Source organism: Microtus pennsylvanicus, chromosome 7 (genome assembly GCF_037038515.1).
Source record: "Microtus pennsylvanicus isolate mMicPen1 chromosome 7, mMicPen1.hap1, whole genome shotgun sequence".
In the NCBI taxonomy this organism is placed as follows: domain Eukaryota; kingdom Metazoa; phylum Chordata; class Mammalia; order Rodentia; family Cricetidae; genus Microtus; species Microtus pennsylvanicus.
The window spans coordinates 88,879,756-88,899,372 of NC_134585.1; the positions used below are offsets into that span (position 1 = coordinate 88,879,756).

The 19,617-nt window shown below is 43.6% G+C and overlaps 1 long non-coding RNA gene and 1 other non-coding gene across 2 annotated transcripts; both read right to left on the reverse strand.

The window, feature by feature from the left end:
- Positions 1–1,453: 1,453 nt before the first annotated feature.
- On the reverse strand, positions 1,454–1,614 carry LOC142855215 (U1 spliceosomal RNA). Its single transcript, XR_012911478.1, has one exon. It is a non-coding gene; the product is annotated as a U1 spliceosomal RNA (small nuclear RNA).
- An 8,976-nt stretch (positions 1,615–10,590) lies between these two features.
- LOC142853829 (uncharacterized) lies at positions 10,591–16,385 on the reverse strand. The gene is made up of 3 exons (XR_012911265.1): positions 14,823–16,385; positions 11,385–11,663; positions 10,591–11,069 (listed from the first exon to the last, which is right to left on the reverse strand). It is a non-coding gene; the product is annotated as an uncharacterized LOC142853829 (long non-coding RNA).
- Between the last annotated feature and the right edge of the window lie 3,232 nt (positions 16,386–19,617).

The window sequence follows — 19,617 nt, forward strand, 5'->3', positions numbered from 1 at the left end:
CGCGTCCGTGCCTCGGTTGGGTGGTGAGGGCAGTCGCTAACTGAAGTCTGTGGATCGATACCACTCCTGCAGGTGTAGTATTTCCCCCAAGCACGTGACAGCCTTTCATTGCCCTCCTCTCCGTGGTGGCTGGGCCACCTGGGGAGGGGGCGAACTAGAGGTCCAAAGCCTTCCCTAGACGCCGCCCACCGGCAGAGACCAAAACCGTCACCGCCAGTCCCCAGACTCCATACCAAACACAGCCGGGCCTGCCCGTTTCTGTGATTTATTTTGGTTTTTCCACATCCCATGGTTTTCGAAATAAATCGGTTCCAGGGTTTTGTGATTACGAATTAGGCTGTGGTCGCCTAATTTATATGCATATGAATTGTCATATGCATATCTTTAGCCATTGGTGGAAAGTTTACCTATTTTATTAAAATCTGGCCCGTTTCCTGTGCTTTGGTGACTTGTTGTCCATAATTTTCCTTCCCACTCCCCAAAAAATTAGCTTTGTTGTTTTTCCTGCCAGAGGCCAGGCCATAAAGAGACAGCATGTGACAGGTAAGGAAGGTCCTAAGTACGTGAGCTGGGTTTTTCGTGGGCTTCGGGAATTTCTGAGAAGGATGTAGGGATGTGCACTTTCCAGTTGCCAAGTTAGCACACAAGTGGCTGCAAATTTGGAAAAGTTAGACGCCCAAAAGTTGTAATTCCTGGGTGGCTTTGAACCACCAATCTTCTGATCAACACTAGAACCCACTAACCGACTGTGCCACAGCCACAGTTCATAAGTCTCTGCCGCGTCTCCTATGTGATTTCGGCTTCACTGCGGCGGCCACACCTGGGTGGCCCACCTTGCGGGGCCGAGCATCCGCGTGTTCCACGGCCGCTTCCCGAGCTCACGCGAACGTTATGGACCCGGCGCCTCCGGGACGCTGGGACCCCGCAGCTACCCGGGTGTCGGGGCCGCGGGGATTCCACGCTGGCGGACTCACCGTCCAGGCTCCCAATAGGACTCCGCGAAGGAGACCAAGTGAGCTTAGGGTCCGATCCTTTGCAAACCCGGAGCACGGGCACGCGAGGAGCTGGTCACCCCAGGTGTGTGCTGGAGCTTGGCGCGGCCCCGCGTGGGAAAGGCCAGTGCGGTGCCTGTGCTCAGGGGGTACAGACGGGTAGGAGAAGGAGGGATTTGACCTAGAGTAGATTGGGACGAGGGTGGATGCGACTGTGACCACACACCGCAGGGATCTGAGGCGGAGCCGGGTGGAACCCAGGACGTCTCCGCGAGAATGGTGACTATGAAGAGACTGGAGCTTATTGTTTAGGGATATATAAAACCACGAAGGGCGTTTCGTTTTGAATTAACCAGAAGAATTGCTTCTTAGCAACAGTTGATGTCTTTCAGGTAGATGTGTGCTGAGTCCAGGAAGGTGTTAACTACCAGGCCAAAATCTAAGATAAGAAAAGATCACTTGGGGGAGAGCGCGAACGCAGTCCCAACTAGCAAAATTATACAGTCGACTTTCCCGCACTTGGGGAAATCGCAGGGGTCAACACATCCCAAGTGCAATGGGTAAGCCTCGCCCTGGAAAAACCACCTACGTGATCATGGCACCTCCCCTGCCAGGTAAGTATGTTTTTCTCACCCGCAGCCCCCACTCAGCCCCACGGGCCCTGCACTCTGAACTCACGGTCACTTCTCCGCTTTTTCCAGGATCGCCCCGGACGCGCACACTCGATTCATGCTCCCCGCTGCCACCAGCAGACCCGCGCTCTCTTCCACTCTGCCCGCGTAGAAACCCCTCGCATTTCCGCAGAGGTTGGGGATGCAGCAGCCCCTGCGCGACCCTCATCTGCATAGACCACCCCCCAACTGACACCCAGGGGTGACACCACACCCATCTCCTTCGCCCCGTTGGCTTGGTGAACTTTCTTGCTGGATGGAATGTTGCAGGACCAGAGACAAATCATTTTGTATTATCTCCCACCCCAAATAGCCTATGGCTGCTCACCGCCGTGGCCTAACTGCCTTGTGGCTGGTTTTGGTGCATAGCGACAGACCCCTGTCTTCTGCCAATAGGAAGTCAGAGAAGCCAGGCAGCAAGAGAGCCAGCCCTACAGCAGAGGTCTCCAGCTTCGGTCGAACCTGCCTACCTCATGTCTCCACCACTGCAATTTACAAGACTCTTGATGTATGGTTTTCTCTGTTCTCTTCTACAGAAACACCATGAGGCTGACGCTATATGGGGACATGGTATTTGGGATGACCCGAGTCTGTGTTTCTGGTCCAGGGGACCCACTCTGCCCTCTCTGGACCTCCTCGGGCTCCTACATATGTGTCTTGAACACATACAATCAGGCACAAACGCCCATACAAAAAAATAAGTACTCTCTTTTCTGTGTTGTGTATGTGGGGGAGTGGCAGGTGTGTCTGAGCCATGGCTGGCATGCGAACAATGCATGGAGGCCAGCGAACAATGTTTCTGGCAGTCGGATTTCTTTCTGCTGTGCCTGATCTGTGGAATCTGACTTTTGACAGATTTTATAAGAGGCAGTGATAGTTTTCAAGAACTCTAAGTCCTCGGGGTTGGGTTGGAGGTGAGCCTTGACAAAATGAGACAGAGCCTGACTATTAGGATGAACGAGCTGATGTAGGTCGGACAAAATTTGCGTAGTATCAGGGGGTGATTGTGAGAAAGTGGGTGTAACCCCTGAGGTGATTGAGGTAAGTCTAGGCCCTGGAGGGCTGCTGCCCTGGCTGCTTGGTCAGCTCGTTTTTTTCCTGGAAGGAGCTGTCAGTCTGATGAGACTGGCAGTGATAGTATATTCCTATAGTATATTCCTATAGTACATTCCTATAGTATATTCCTATAGTACATTCTTATAGTATATTCCTATAGTATATTCCTATGGTATATTCCTATAGTATATTCCTATAGTACATTCCTATAGTATATTCCTATAGTACATTCCTATAGTATATTCCTATAGTATATTCCTATAGTATATTCCTATAGTATATTCCTATGGTATATTCCTATAGTATATTCCTATGGTATATTCCTATAGTATATTCCTATAGTACATTCCTATAGTATATTCCCATAGTACATTCCTATAGTATATTCCTATAGTATATTCCTATAGTACATTCCTATAGTATATTCCTATAGTATATTCCTATAGTACATTCCTATAGTATATTCCTATAGTATATTCCTATAGTTTGGGGGAGATGAGAGGATTTTTAACAAGGCTATAATGTGGCCTGAGTTAGTTATGGATCCTCCTTTTGTTGTAAGAAGCCCGTGCTCTTTCCAGATAGCAGCATGGGCTGGGAGAATAGGAAAAGCATATTTGGAGTCTGTGTAAACATTTAAGGATTGTCCCTGTGCCAATTGGAAGGCACGGGTGAGGGCTACTAATTCAGCCTGCTGGTTAGTTGTATGGGCGGGGAGTGCCTGTGCCAACCCCACCTCAGTATCTGACACTATGGCAAGCCTGCCCTATGGGTTCCCTCATATAAACAGGAGGGGCCATCTGTGTGCCAGGCATAAGTGGCATGAGACACTGTGTCCTCCTGTGTGTCTGAGGGGTGGGGCAGTAGTTCCTCTGAGGTTTCTATGCAGGAATGAGATGGAGGATAGTCGGGATTAGGTTGAGGGAGAAGATCTGAGATATTGTGGAGTGGGCAGGATTGAAAAAGTGAGTGTGGCATCTTCCACTAGTGTCACTTGGAGGGAAAGAACTCGAGAAGGAGGTAAGGTTTGTAAGCCTTTAGAGGGTAAGAGATGGGACAGGTTGTGGTGGGAAAAGATGGTGGTGGGTGACCCAAAGGTTATTTCTTTGACTCATGAAAAAGAAGCTCAGCAGTCGCTAAAGCCCTGAGTGGTAAAGTCTAGCTTTTTTTTTTATGGTTTTTCGAGACAGGGTTCTCTGTAGCTTTGGTGCCCGTCCCAGAACTAGCTCTTGTATCTTGTAGACCAGGCTGGCCTCGAACTCCCCGAGATCCGCCTGCCTCTGCCTCCCGAGTGCTGGGATTAAAGGTGTGCGCTACCACCATCTGGCTTAAAGTCTAGCTTCTTAGGTGTCAGGGCCAGCCTCGACAAAAATACCAGAGTGGGGGTGTAGGAATTTAGAAATATAGTAAAGAATATGAAGACACAAATGAAAATAATAAAACGCAGAAACATATAGAATAGTTTCGGGAGGGAATTTTTCAGTGAGTACTGGAAATTCGCCCATGTTTAATTTCCAACTGGTTAATATACCCCTCAGTGGGTCTCCACAGACTGGTACATTACAGGTGCAAAGGAAGGTCCCAGCTGATGCTCTAGGACCCCAAGGGCATACCCCTCCTTTTCTGTTACATAGAAGGAAAAAGGATGAGTTAGGGAGATGGAGAGGTGACTCCTGGATAAGGACCTCTTGGGGTCTCTGAAAGGGCTTAGTAATGGGAGGGGGGAGAAACTCCTGTGGAGAACCTAGTGTCCCGTTTAGTAACATTCTTTCTTGGTTCTTAAAAGCAACTTATGTGTATTTTACAGTCAGTCCTCGTTGACTTAATTATTTTCACATCATCTATCATGATGCTCTGGTTTAAGGAAACCAAAAAAGGGCAGGGGTATTTCTTCCCTAGGAAGAAATCCACCTCTAGCATTAAAAATAGCAAAAATGTGTTCCAGCTGACTGGAACTTCATTTTGAAAACACAGTTTTAAGCTATTTGAACACATTTAGGTTGCCTCTATAATAAGGTACATTATAAAAGGTGAAATAAAAATTTCACTTTCTTTCATAAACTCTTTTTTTAACTTCTGAGATTTTTGCAAATTTCATATTAACTGTGCTTTTATTTCACTGCACCCATGTTTTTGTGGATAGTGAGGTACATGAGCCACGGCCCAGAGGGCAACTTGTGAGACTTTGTTCTCTTCTCGCACCATGAGGGATCAAACTCAGGTCATGAGCTTTGGTGGCAAGTGTCTTTACTCATAGAGCTACTTAGGTGGCCCCAAACGCCAGCTCTTAAAACACTGACAAAAACCTTATTTCTGGAAGACTGTTCAATATAAGAAAGACACTTTTTCTTTCTTCAAGGGGGTAGTATTAGTGTTTATCTTGTTTTTAAATTTATTCCAGGAACCCATGGGGCCGTATTGGCTAGTTTCACCTGCCAACTTTGCCTGATCTGGAGTTAGGAGAAGAGACTCTCGACAACCAACGCTGTAGATCAGGTGGGCCAGAGTGAAGTGCGTGTCTGCATATCTCTGCAAGGGATTGGTCTTGGTTGCTAAGAGATGTGGAAAGACCCCGTCTTTGCAGGCGGCATCATCCCATAGGAAATGGGTCTACAACAGTGTACCCCGGGGAGTTTAGCTGAGAGCGAGCAAGGATTCGTGTGATAATTCTCTCTGCTCTCGACCACAGATGTGGTGTTTGACTTCCCAGTGTTGGCTTTTCCACAATTATGGGCTATCCCCTAAAATTAGAAGCCAAACAAACCCTTCCTTTCAAAGAAGCTTTTTGTCAGGGCATTTATCATGGTAGCAGGAATGAGACTAGAACAGGATAGAAATATTTTTAATGAAATTTCTAATTATAAATGTTTTAACAAAAAAGTTTTTTTTGAGGGGGCTGGAGAGATGGCTCAGAGGCTAAGAGCACTAACTGCTCTTCCAGAGGTCCTGAGTTCAATTCCCAGCAACCACATGGTGGCTCACAACCATATGTAATGGGGTCTGGTGCCCTCTTCTGACTTTCAGGCATACACACAGACAGAATATTGTATACATAATAAATAAACACATATTTTTTTTTAAAAAAAAGGTTTTTTTGAGTTGTGAAATTTAAAAACCTAGGAAATATAAACCACCAGCAAACCCAATACCCAGAGACAACAACTGTAAAATCTTTGACACAAACACAGGAAGAACCTCTTACTTGTCATATGTAGAAGCAGTTATGCGATACATCTATGCGTCTGTGTCTATATATCTATGCACATATGTGTACTTTTATAGCAAAATATTCTGTAATTCAATGCACTTTATCAATAAGTGTTTAGCTTAGTCCCACTTTATAAATATAATGTTAACATTTTAAATGGTACACGCCAAATACATAATCCTGTTCTCATAACTAGCTTTTTGTTACATTGTTGCTTCTTCAAGCTGCATGAAGACAAAACATTTTGGCAATGCTATCTCAAAGTTCCTTGATCACCACAGTTGACAGTCATCAACAGGTAAAGTGTCTTAAACATGTTTAGTCTTAAGAGACCGTGCACTGCTGCAGCTTTATCTCTTTAAGAGACTGCAGAGGCTTCACTCTGATGGGCTAGACTTGCTTATCTGGGGGAAAAGCGACACTTCAAATATCTGCTCTCTTTTCTTCCTGAAAGGACCGCAAAGCATCCTTCTTTCTCACCGAAGACCAGCTTGAGTCTGGAATGACGGGTCCGGCATAAATCCCTCCCCCTCCCACAGTCTCTTCCTGACCTTTAGGCTTCGGGTGAATTGTCCTCTCACTAAAGTTATTTGCCAACTGGTGTTTTCACTGTTTGCCAATTAGGTGTAGAGAGATATTTTATAACCCCTTTCTTTACAATAGTATGAAAATGATACATATTCAGGAGAAAACTATGCTACAAATTTTGATCTTTCTTAGACTAGTGATGGTGGGGAAATCCTGGTGAAAGATTGGGTCACAACTCCCCATCTGCCGCATGATCATCAGGTGAGCAATATTGTCTTGCCAGTGTATCCTAGACACTGTGTTTTGACACCCTGACATGTATACAATATGTATACAAATGCCCAGTACACAGAACTGTCTTCAACAAACTGCATAAGATAATTCGTGCTTTATAAAATGGGCATTTATTAGGTAATTCTGTCCAACTTCAGGACGGTGTGCTTTGAGCATGATTAAAATAGGCTACACTGGGAAGCTCAGCTACATTAAATACATTTCCCACTTACAATACTTTCAATATATGATGGGTTCATCAGGATGTGATACCATTGCAAGTAAAGAATATATGTATATATGTATATATATTCATTATCACTTGTTTTGCATTTTCACATGTACTTTAAGTCTTGCTTATTATTTTCCCTTTGACATAGTTAATCATCTCTCTCCAATTTCCTTAAAAGGATACTATAAGAAGAATCAGTCTTATCTTCCTATCATCATGCCTTACAGGTGGATGCACAGTGAATGTTTACTGATTTAATAGGACAATAACTTATAGCAATGAATCAAGGATGCTCTTGTTCGGCTCAATAATAATGAGCATGCACAAGCATCAAAAGACTGTTTCCTTAAACTCCTCTCAACAAGATGCTAATAAAGACGACTGCTACTGTATATTTGCATTCCTAACAACTAACCTAAAGTTATATTTAAGTCTAAATCACATCTGTTAAGGACTTTCCTATATTTTTATAACCTTCCAAACGTCTCCTTAAGAGAATTCCCTGACGCTGGCGTCACTCACCTTGTAAGAACTCAAGTGGAGGAGCAAATGTAACAGAAGAAAGAGAGCAAGCTTCATGCTGGAGGTGCGCCGGCCGTCTCCACAAAGACTCATGTTCATTCCACAGGCTCCCCTGAAATTTAATTTTTAACCTCTGAAAAAATATTTAAAAAAGGAAAAGCCTCCTAAAGAGCTTTGTACTTTTGAACTCTTAGCGGATTTGGCTAACATCCAGAGTTTTACCGTAACTGAAACAAAAAAAAAAAAAAACAGCTTTTGCAGTAATTATCCGAGGCAGGCGACCAATAGGAAGTGTTTGGACCAGGGGAGACTGGTTGCTCCATTTTGGCCCAGACAATGCCCTGTTTCTGCTTTCCACAGAGCAGGGAAAGCACCGTGGAAGCGACTTTTCTTTTCTTTTCTGTCATTTGGCAAAGAAGATTACATTATTTGACTTAAGATTGTGGAGGGAAGATCTGTGGCAGCGGAAATGCTGCCGGTCTGTGTTCTCTAGGGGAAGATATGAGACAATTTCAGGTGCTAGACCCCCATCAGGCATCAGTACCCATGGAAGAAAGAAGCAGGGGAGAACAGGAGGAGAAAAGGGACATGTGTATGGGTTCAACAAAGCCGTGGTCTGCATATGGGGTGCTCTGGAGAACTGTGACTGGCCGGTTCCCTGCCTCAGAGGAAAAGCGTGTACTGTGTACTGTTACACCCCACCTTGTTCAGTCACCAGCTGCGCTGCTCAGGGACGCCTTGCCCTTTGGTTAAAGCAGTTCTCTTTAGCCGAGGAAGACACTGAAGGATTCTGCAGGTTCTTGTGTAGTGATATTCTGTTCGTATTTTAACAAATAAAGCTTGCCTGAAGAGCAGAAGGCAGAGCTAAGACACTAGAGGCCAGGCAGTGATGGCACACAATCCCAGCACTAGAGAGGTGGAGACAGGTGTGATGTTGTTGGGCAGAGAGAAGAAGATAAGTCGGAGGTTTGGTGGCGAGCATTGCCCTCTACAGTCACGCTGAAGACAGATCGCCCCCATTGTTTGAGCCTTGGTAGAGGTAAGAACTCTCTCGTGGCTTGGCTGCTTTGCTTTTTTGATCTTCAGCTTGAACTCCAATGCCTGTCTCTGGGTTTTTCCTAGTCATGCTGCATTCTTGTCATCGGGGGTTTCCTGGCACACTGCACAGGCAGCTGTCAGTTTTTCCCTGAAGGGCGTATCCGGGGCCTCAGCTGTGTCCTCTGGTCCCCTGCTGGTACCTTTTGAACTCCTTCCGAATCTATTCCAGAAGCAGTTCTTCCAGAATTCCCATGGACCTCTTCTTCCTGACAGAAACCTCACAAGAGGGCGTTATGGGGAAAACTTCCCTCACTCGGACATCATGGCTAATGTTGAGCCCACAGTTAATGCTTCTATGCTGTCTCCTCTTTATTGATTCCTTATTCCCTTCCCTCTGAGCTTGACCTCTGTGGTTTCAGTGGCTTACCTGATGGCATGACCCACAGCCTCTTCCAGGAATGGGCTGAAGTCCTGACTTCCATGCTCAGCTCAAAGTTGCTGTGTTTGTCCCTGTACTGTCAAAACAGGCATTCCAGCAGTCACGCACACGAGACACTCCTCCCACCCACACCCTGTCCTGCTGTGATAATATGAGCTCTGCTTCTGCTGGGCCAATTACCCCATCAACACCCAGGCTTCCCTTCTTTCTTCCTGGTCTCTAGACACAGAGTCCAATGTGCACTGTAGAAGTTAGCTCAATTCGGGGAATAACCAGGCTAGTTAAAAGATAAAATGTGTTTTTATTTATTATAAGGGGAAAACTCACAAGACAGGAACGAGAAGTCCAAGCTCAGCTGTGCTGTGAGAGAACCACACAGAGAAAGGGCACCTGGGCCATGCACTGTTTTTCTCCTGGTCCCAGAAAGCACACCCTAACTTGGTACCACCTCTTAAAGATAATTGGTTGGCAAAGATTCCCCGTCACCTCCCCCTTTTGTCTAAATAAGAGCAATACAAAACTATATACAATAGGAACAGATATCAAGTATAAAATTACAACCAACAATGTTAAGCAAGGAACACATGAAAAATGTGAATAGGTATTCTATTCCAAGAGTCTAAGTATTGCATTGGAAATAGGCTTGGCTAAACCATAATTGGATGGTAACCATGACTATCTAATCTTCAACCCCATCGAAAGCCTGAGAAGGGAGATAATATTACTTGAGTAGGCAGGAAGTGCAATCAAGCAGCTTCCAAAGTGAGCAGTATATTTCAGAGACAATTGGCTACCTGAGCAATCACCCAAAGTCTCATTTGCAATGTTAAAGCAACCAACTTTGGCTAACAGTAACTGACAGACCATTTTTCAGAACTGTCTTACCCTGTCTTGGCAGGGTTTGGCAGTCCTTTTCTTTGTGTCCTGCTTATCCAGCAGACACCATGTACTTTGTCAGTGGCTGAGGCATGGGCAGTTCCTTGCCCAAAAGCTAATTGTGCCAAGAAGAAAACAAACTCAGAGTGGAGTGTCTTTGGTGCTCAACATTCTCTTGGGCATAGATTGGTGCTGTCAGGAGCAATCATGTCTCTTAGGGTTCAAAAGAACCCTAAATTATTTGAATGAAATGTTCTACAGATCTTTGAAGTGGTTGAAGATTACCTATCTAGGCAGAATACAATCTCTATGTATCTAAGGAACCTAATTATTCTAACTATGTGTATAACAAACATGAACAACTATTGACCTATAATATTTAATACCTATATAATTTAGGATTAAGACTTCATGTCAGAATATTAAATAATCTGTAAACAAATGTGCAACAAATGAGGACAATGATCTTAAAATGTAAGCAATATATAAGTATCTTGATCAGAGGTAAGAATAATATATAATGCAATATAAAAATATACTCTAAAATTTGTATCAATATAGAAAATGTCCTAAAGAGAGATAGAAACATGCATGTATACAATCTGACAGAATAACTTTGCATAGGTGTACAAATATTGTAAACAGAAATAACAAATATAATTTGAACTTGTATCAATATACAAAAAAGTATACCAATGTAAATTATCCATAAATAATAGCTCACAAGTATTCACTCTATTACCCACTATTATTGTTAGTGAATAAGTTCACACTAAATTATCTATTATCCCATTCAATTTTCCCCTCTTTTATTCTTTTGAGCATACATAGCTTCCACCCTAACCCTCTACCTTAGACAAGTAATAGTCAACAACCCCTTAAACAGTATCCCCAGCCCTGAGAACAAACTTTGTTGGGAGAGGGGACGTCGTCTTCTAGAATTGCTTCCAGTTGTCATGGGAGTGATGTTCTTTTTATAGGATTTTGTAAAAGTAAAATGATGGTTAAGTTTCAAGATTACTGTCTAGTATAATGATTTCTGAGTCGTTAATAGGGCTTTTTACAAAGTTCTTATTTGGAGTTCTGGCCAGAACGCCATGAGAAGGTGCATCATTTCAGCAGCTGTTATTCAAAAACAGTCTTGTAGTAGCGCTGTCAGCATCATGATGACATCTCAACCAGATGGAATTGTTGCTGTGGGGCTCCATCTTCTTACTGGAAACTTCAAAGATTACTGCAGGAAAAGCGTCTTTAGTAAACTCTATTGTTCATTGTGAAAAACTTAAACATCATTCATATAAACATACATTCAATGAAGAATACAATATAGACAAAATAGACATAGAGAAAGTAAAATTTTTCCTAAAATCTTCCTTCTGTCCCATACCAGATGGCTCCTGACATAAGACAGGAACTCTGAATGTTCCTTTTAACAACACACTTGGATTTAGAGAAGGACAGAGCCATTGTCCAACTCCAAATCCAGCTCTATATATTCATATATATATATATATATATATGTATGTATGTATGTATATGTTTTGATCACCTGTCCTCATAAGTCATATTCCTTTTTCTTGATAATCCTTATTGGATAGTTATTTTTCCTTCTGTCAGCATCCAAACATCCAGGGTCTCTTGAATTTTTGAAGATATGTATTTTCCTGTAAAGACAAGAGCAGAACCCTGCCCCAACCCTATATGATTTCCTTACCACCTATATGGTTGTTACCACTGCAGATGATCCATCATTTCTCTTTCTCAAGAGGTTTCTCTTTTTCAAAGCAAATCTTTACTAATTTTGATGGTTTTCATAGTTTTTCTTCTCCTGTGGAAACAAGGGAGAAACCTTTTCCCCAACGTAGCACATCTCCCAGTTTCCATTGTGAGGTCAACACTGCCTTGAAATATACTGATTGATTCAATTCAGAAGGTTTTTTTTCCATTATCTCTGCTGCCATTGTTCCTTTCTCATTAGTGTTAAGAAAATTCAAGGTTAATAAAGCATTATGCAATCTATTTCTGGGGGTATTTTCCATCCCTTTCTGTTTGTTTAGCATATCTTATGTAATTCAATTTGACCTTTCTATAACTGACTGACCTGTAGGATTATTTGGCATATAAGTAATATGAATTATATTATAATAAGCAAAAAAATGTTTCATTTTCTTAGATATATACGCTGTACCATTGTCTGTCTTTATTTGTGCAGGAATACCCATGATGGCCATAACTTCTAATAAGTGTGTAATTACCGAATCAGCCTTTTCTGAGCTCAAGGCAGTTGCCCATTGAAAACCTGAATACGCGTGTATGGTGTGGTGCACATATTTTAATTTTCCAAATTCCATAAAGTGGAACACATCTATCTGCCAGATCTCATTGCTTTGAGTACCCTTTGGGTTACTCCCTGCAGGCAACGGTGTTTAGTTATAGAAAGAGCAAATAGGACATCTCTTTATAATCTCCTTAGCTTGTTGCCAATGTAATAGAAAACTTTCTTTAAACCGTTGCTTTTGACATGATGTTTGTCATGACATTCTGAGGCCTGCAATATGCTTCCAATCAGTAATTGATCAATTTCTGCATTACCTTGTGCTAGGGGACCTGGCAGACCCATATGAGATGGATGTGTGTTATGTATATAGGACAAAGCCTATTCCTGATTTTTCTTGTATATGAATGGATAATGAAGTCAATTCTGTATCATCTGGTATAAATTCAGTGGTTTCTTTCTGCATATTATGAATCAGTAACTATATTGAGAGGTTCTTTAAAATCCCTTAGCACCATAAGAATAGCATATAATTCTGCCTTCTGGACAGAATTATAAGTGCTTTGTTTCACCTTACTTAATTCTTCTTATTTGTAACCTGCATTCCCTGATTTATTTGCATCTGTATAAAATGTACAGGCTCCGGTTATTGGTGCATCACATGCAATTCTGGCAAGAATCCAAGAAGTTCTCTTTATCAGGTTAAGTCTATCGCTTTTGGGATAATTGCTATTAATTTCTCCCAAAATATTAACACAAACTCTTTGCTATGATTCATTGCCTTCCCATAACATTTTTATTTCATCAGTAGTGAAAGGCACTATAATCTCTGCTGAGACTCTACCTGCTAGTTGATGAATGCTCAGTTTACCTTTTATAATTAATTCAGAGACTTTTTCCATATAAGTTTTTAATTTTTTACTTGATTTCTGTGGTAAAAAGATCCATTCTAAGGTAATAACATTCCTCTGCATTAAAATTCCTGTGGGAGAAATTCTGGAAGGCAATATGACTAGAATACAATTAAGATTTGGATTCACCCTATCCACATGTGCCTCCTATAATTTCTCCTCAACAATCATCAATTCCTTTTCTGCTTCAGCTGTTAATTCTCTGGGACTATTTATGTCTTTGTCACCATCTAAGGTTTTGTTTAATGAATTACTAGGTCAGGTATTATCCCAACAGCTGGTCGTAGACTGGAAATGTCTCCTAACAATCTTTGAAAATCATTTTGAGTCCACAACTGGTCTCTCCTAATTTGTGCCTTTTGTGTTCTAATCTTCTGTAAACCTATTCTGTAACCTAGGTAATTAACAGAATCTCCTCTCTGAATCTTTTCAGGAGCAATTTGTATTCACCATTTAGGTAAAACTTTCTTTACTTTTTTAAACATTCTTTCTAAAGTATCTACATTTGAATCAGATAATAAAATGTCATCCATGTAATAGTAGATTATAGACTTAGGGAATTGCTTACATATTATTTTCAGTGACTGACTATGCATACCAAGATGGTCTCAAACTTACAGGGAGCCTCTTTGCTCTGTCTTCTGAGCGCTAGGATTACAGGTATCTGCTATCCCTTCTGGCTCAAGAGTATCCTTACTGTACCCCCGGTGAAAGTACTTTTGGGGACCAGGACCTCTCTCAAACTCCAGAGAGTCTACAGTAGTAAGAACAGGAAGCATTGAATACCCAGCTGATCACTGAGTGATGGGAAGCATGGTCATTCCTACCTATATCCCTTGGATGTTACCAGACACAGGTTTTCTTTCTACTTGGAACACAATGTTAAATAAGAGGCCATCATCAAATGCAGAAGATAGCAACAGTTTTCTCAGTAAGCTATTAACCCGAACCTCAGCTCTGCAGTCAGCAGGCCCTCTAATGCTACTGTCTGTTGTGGGTGTGGTATGTGATCAGAGGGATACACGAGCGTAGGCCGATTCGTGTAGCTCTTTTGCTGTCACAAGAATACCCTTGCCAGACAGGTTCTTATGTGGACTCTCTTGCTGGAAGATGTGAATACTCTGAGGTTCTTTGACTCATGCTACTAACTAGGCCCATAGACCCAAGAGGCACACCCATCTCTCAAACACATCTCCTGTGGTGATAATATATATGTGATAATATATATTATATATAATATATATCGATAAATATTGATATTACATATCAATATATATCGACATATTATAGATACATGATAATATATGACTCCTGTCTCTAGGTCAGACGTAGCAGGATCAGATGTAGTCTGCTGCTGAGTTGGTACTTGGTCTCTTTGATGAAATGTTCCATCTTGTGGACACAGTATTAGACCTGTCACTACTGGGTTGAGCATTTGTTGATGGCAGTGGGTAAATAACCCATGGGTATCTACCATCCCTGGTTCCAAGGCCACAGCTGTGGTTTGCTCATCATGCCAACATTGGACTGACTGATGGCTGAGTCTGGGTGATATCAAACTGTCATAAAAACAATAATGTTTTTTTCTCTTGGGGTGCTTTCTCGTAGATGCTGCTGTGTAAAACAAGAGACTTGAAGGCTTCATCCCATTGGCTTTTGTACACCCACATGCTTCTACCCCAGATTTCTTTCATGATGAATCTTTATGTTTTAGTCTAGAGAAGAAAGATGGTTAGGCAAACAGTGTAAATAATTCTGTATGTAAAATAATGTGTATCATATGACGTCAGCAGTCTCCCACCTGGACATTCTACTGTATCCTGGAGAGCCTGGAATTCTGTGATGTCACCAGTGTTGTGGCAACGCCAACTGCCCTTGAGGCATTCGTTCAGTGCCTGTGTGGTTCACCCACAGCCATGCTGACACGACTGAACAGGCTGCTTGGGAGACAGGATGGAGAGCGCAGGGAGGCCAGAGAGAGGCACGGGGAAGATGGCCTTCAGTCTCCGAGTCACACATCAAGAAATAAATGGTTCCGGAGAAAGCGCAGTGAGTCCTGGGCAGGGGACAGAGAGATTCCTGAAGAGGAAGGCTTAAGTTGATCCTTTCAGGAGTGGGACTCAGGAGGTGGGAGTCTTCTCTGCTTTTCTGAGTTACTAAAGAGCAGATCCAGAGTCGAGGATTTCTGGTGGTGTGTTTGGCAGAGAGCCAGGGATGGTCAAGGCTTCAACTGCTGTGCTGGGGGCCCTCTGCTTTCCCTCTGCCTGTGTGAGGGAAGCACAGAAGGATCACCGAGGTTCCAGTTCCAGCCCTGCCCTTCACCGTCACTGGATTTCTTTTGCTTCTGTGTCACTAAAAACAGGGAGAGTAAAGTCCCCCGGACAAAGCAGTAGGTTCTCACATTTTACATCACAACCCCTTGCAGGGCAGGAGCCACCAATTATTGCTGCATGTCAGTGACCCCTAAGGTTTCTGAATTCCTCTCCTCTCGCTAGCCAATCATCTCTCCTCTAACCAGAGTGCAGGAATGGGCTATCACTCTTCCTGGAAGTGTTTGTTCCTGGTGTCTGGGGGCTCCCCTGGGGATGCCCAGGCCTTAGGTATATTCAGCCTCACCTATGAACAGTTGATCATGCCTTTGCTAACACTGTGAGGTCTGGAAAGTATTCTTCTGAAGCTTTCGATCAATTTTCCATTATTACCCATGTGATTTATTATTGTTCTGAAAGGACACCCCCAATCCCCCACCGCCCCATACAATGTTTCAGTCCCATGGGTCTTCTCTGATGTGCTTGTCCACTGTATGGATCTGATCTTCCTTCCCCATCATCCTGGGCTAATGTCTTAGCATCCTTTATTTCTCATCTTATTGATTAGTCGTCTTAGGGATGGCAAGAGCCATTCCTGGGAAGTCTCTGGAAAGTAAATCTTGTCCTCCACCCAGGATGAGCTTGTGAATTAGAATGAACTAGATTCTAATAATCGGGGAGACCTCTGGATTGAAAGGAAGAGGTGCTGAAGAGCTTTGGCTGTGACTCAGGGAAGGCTCCTGGAAAGGGTAGCTTGGTTTTTTGTGAATTGGGAAAAAGCTATCTATCAGATAGATGATGATTCCAAAATGTTCAGTCTCTTGTCTGAACATTCTGTTGTATCCTGGAGAGCGCTTGGCATCTTCCATGGCAACACCAGTGTGGTGGCAATGCCAACTGCCCTAGAGGCATTTATTGTTTATACGGTTCACCAAGAGATATGTACAAGACTAAGTACACCAACTGGAAGAGCGATCTCTGGTTTTCTAAGAAGAAGGTGAGACTCAAATGGGACCTTCTAGAAATGGGGTTTGGTAGGTGGGACCATCTGAAGCAATGGGCCTATGCTTCTTCTCTGGGTTCCTAAAGAGCAGACCACAATTGGAGGATTTCTGCCAAGAGTTAGGAATGGTCAAGGCTGCGGCCATTGTGCTGGGAGCCCCTTACTATAATTCTGAGTGGGAAAGAATGCAGCAGGAGGCAGTGTCACTGTGAGTCGTCAAGGTTGGGTGTTCCTGCACTTTCTCCTCAATGGATATCTGTAGGTTTCATGGGTATCTGATGTGAATATCAGGAAGGGAAACTCCCCATCCCTGCACTCAGGTCTGAGACATTCGGTTGCTTTTAGTCTTGGACACAAGTTAGCTGGTCTGGGAGGTGAAATTCACGAGGGCATCAGGACCTTCCTGCATCTCATCAGACAGGAGCTGACATTTTGAAACCAGCATGACTGGGCTAGCCTGTACCTCCTAGGGTCAGTGGGGCTGCAGTAGGGACTGATGTGTTGTGGGATATTTTACTCTTTTGGCTTTCTTGGGGGACCCACTACCAAGATCCCAAATAAATCACACACAGAGGCTTTATATACTTACCTTGGGATGTTTCTTGTCAGCTTTTCTTGACTTAAATTATCCCGACTACCTTTTGCCTCTGGGATTTTATCTCTCTTTTCTGTAAATCTCACTTTCGCTCTTACTCCATAGCTGTTGAGTGAGTTAGTAGCTGGCTCCTTGAGTCCTCCCGTCTTCTTCTTGGGCTCCTCCTTATTCTCCTCTCAGAGTTCACCTTCTATTTACACACTCTGCCTGCTAGTCCCACCTATCCCTGCTCCTGTCTCGCTATTGGCTGAACATCTTTTTATTTTAGACAGGCACAGTAACTCACCTTCACAGAGTTAAACAAATGCAGCATAAACAAAAGTCACACCGCTGAAAATAACATTTCTAAATATTAATGGAAATATCTAGCAATGGTGATTGGGGAAGGAGACATGGCTTATGGGTCCCAATTTGAGGACAGTTGTTCTGTTCTTTGGGGGTCTTTATGCATTCCCTCTTCCTTAGGCCTCTTTTTGGGACTCAACATAATCTCTCACGGCCCCATACCATCTAACTGGACAAATTCACTGATGCTTTTCTACCTACAGGGAGTGCTGGAAAAACATCAACCTCAACCTCCATCACTGAGCAGGAGCAGAAGATGAACAAGGTCGATGAACTGACCCTTCAGCTCCAGATGATGACCAATGAGAGGAATGAACTTCGTGCAATCCTGGCCAATTATACCAACAATGATTTGGACAACAGGTAGTCATTATGTCCAGTTCTCTGGTGACTGTCTTGACCCTCCTGTGTCCACCCCTCATTCCTCATGTCACTTGAGGCTGCACCTCCAAAGTGTCCTCCTGCCCAAACTACTTTTCCCATGTGCATCTGAGAGGCAGAACTGAAGCCTGGACAGGAGTGAGATGGGGACACAGGCTGCTCTGCCTCCACTTACTGAAAAGCAGAGCCTGCAGCCTGAGTCACATTCTATGGATGGGGCAGTAGTGTGTGAGCTCACAACGTGCATTTCAAAGAGGCCTGGATAGGTGTTGGCTTGTGGGAGATGCTGGGGCTGAGTTCATGGGGAGTCTTTGTTTTTGACTGGGTGATTTCTTGCTGGTTGCTCGGAGAGAGAGCCTGATCCACTAGGTCCATCACAGTGTGTTATTGGGAGGCCTGCAGCTCATCTGGGAAGCCATCTGCTCTTGTTTCTTGTACTCTGAGATAATGCCACCTACCTGCCTATTTCTGACATCCTAATTCTGTATGGGTTTATGTGGGTGAAGGCTAAGAGGCCCAAACATTGCTAATATGGCAGTGACAGGTTTTGCCTTTTTCACTTCCCTCTCCCTTGATAAAACATTTAATTGCATTCCTAAAATTAGTCCCCAGGGCTTCGTTGGCCACTGACTCATTCCTGAAGACAAACACCGAGGTCCAGAAATCAAAATTCATTATTTGGCTGTTCTGGCTTACCTGTCCAATCAGGTCTCACCAACTCATCCTAGCACAGACTTCCCCTTATCTCATTAAAACCCACGGCTGGAAGAAAAAAAAAACCATTGCTTGCCTTCAGCCCTTGCCTGATTCAGAGGCAGCTCCCTCCCCCCCCCCCCCCCATTCAATGATTGCTCCTCTGAGTCACTAAATCTTCTTTGTGCTGTGATGTCTGAGTGTGTTCTGTACTGTCTCTGAGGGGTTCCCTTATAGTGTGTGTTTGTGTGTGTGTCCGTCCAGATGCTGTGAATCAGAGATTGGTGGTAGGGCCGATGATTTGTTTGACTCAGTGTTTCAGGTGATATAAGTGCTGAGGCCAGAGAGTCCCACTTTGAGCATCCCTGCCCTCATTCTTCGAGGTTGCCTTGGTGACTGAATGGAATTCCCTGGGGAGTTTATAAAGTCATTGTACTGTATGGTTTCCTCCATGGAAATCCTGATTATGAGTTCTGGGCATCCCTGTGAAAACAGGAACACAGAATAAACATTTTTTTTCTGAAGACAGGAGACATGTCATTACAGGTTTCATGTAGGCCCAGACCTGTGGCACAGACTCCTGGGACATCTTAAAAAGAGCTAGTTTGTTCCTCCAGGCCTACTAAAGAAGCTCATGTAGCCCTGTCTGTCTCTTGACGCTCTGCCTTTCTGCCACTGGGGCAGCTTAGCAAGTCTAAGAAACATCAACAGGTCCTAGTACCTAGGATTCAGGATGTGACATCCAGTGGACTAGGATAATTCAAGACACAGCCGTAATTCCTGTGTTCATGGGGTTCTTTGTTCCTGGGCCCATGCTCTACCATAGGCTGAAATCTGAGCTTGAGGAGCTGAAAATGGATCATCAGAAAGAGATGTCAGAGCTGGAGAAATTACACAAGGAAATTAGAGAGAGCTCATACAAGTCCAAGGAGCTGACTGAGAAGATCAACTCCTACCGGTGAGTGTCTGATTGGATGGGACCCCTGTACTTCGGAAGGATAGCTTCTTTCCCCACTTTGCCTTTGAACCAAAGTGAGGGCTGTGGTTCTAGCTTGTTTACCTTGTACTTGTCCTCCCAGACTGATTTCTCCCAAGTGCAAGGAGTTCCCAGAGCCCCTCCCAACATGATCTTGTCAGCTTCCAGAGCTTCTAGATAGAAAACATGGTTTGCACCATGAATGGTCTCTGGGACTATGACAGGGGCTTACATAGCCTGTTGCTATGGGACACAGAGGTGGAATGTATTCACCTTGGGTCCTCTGTCCTCCCT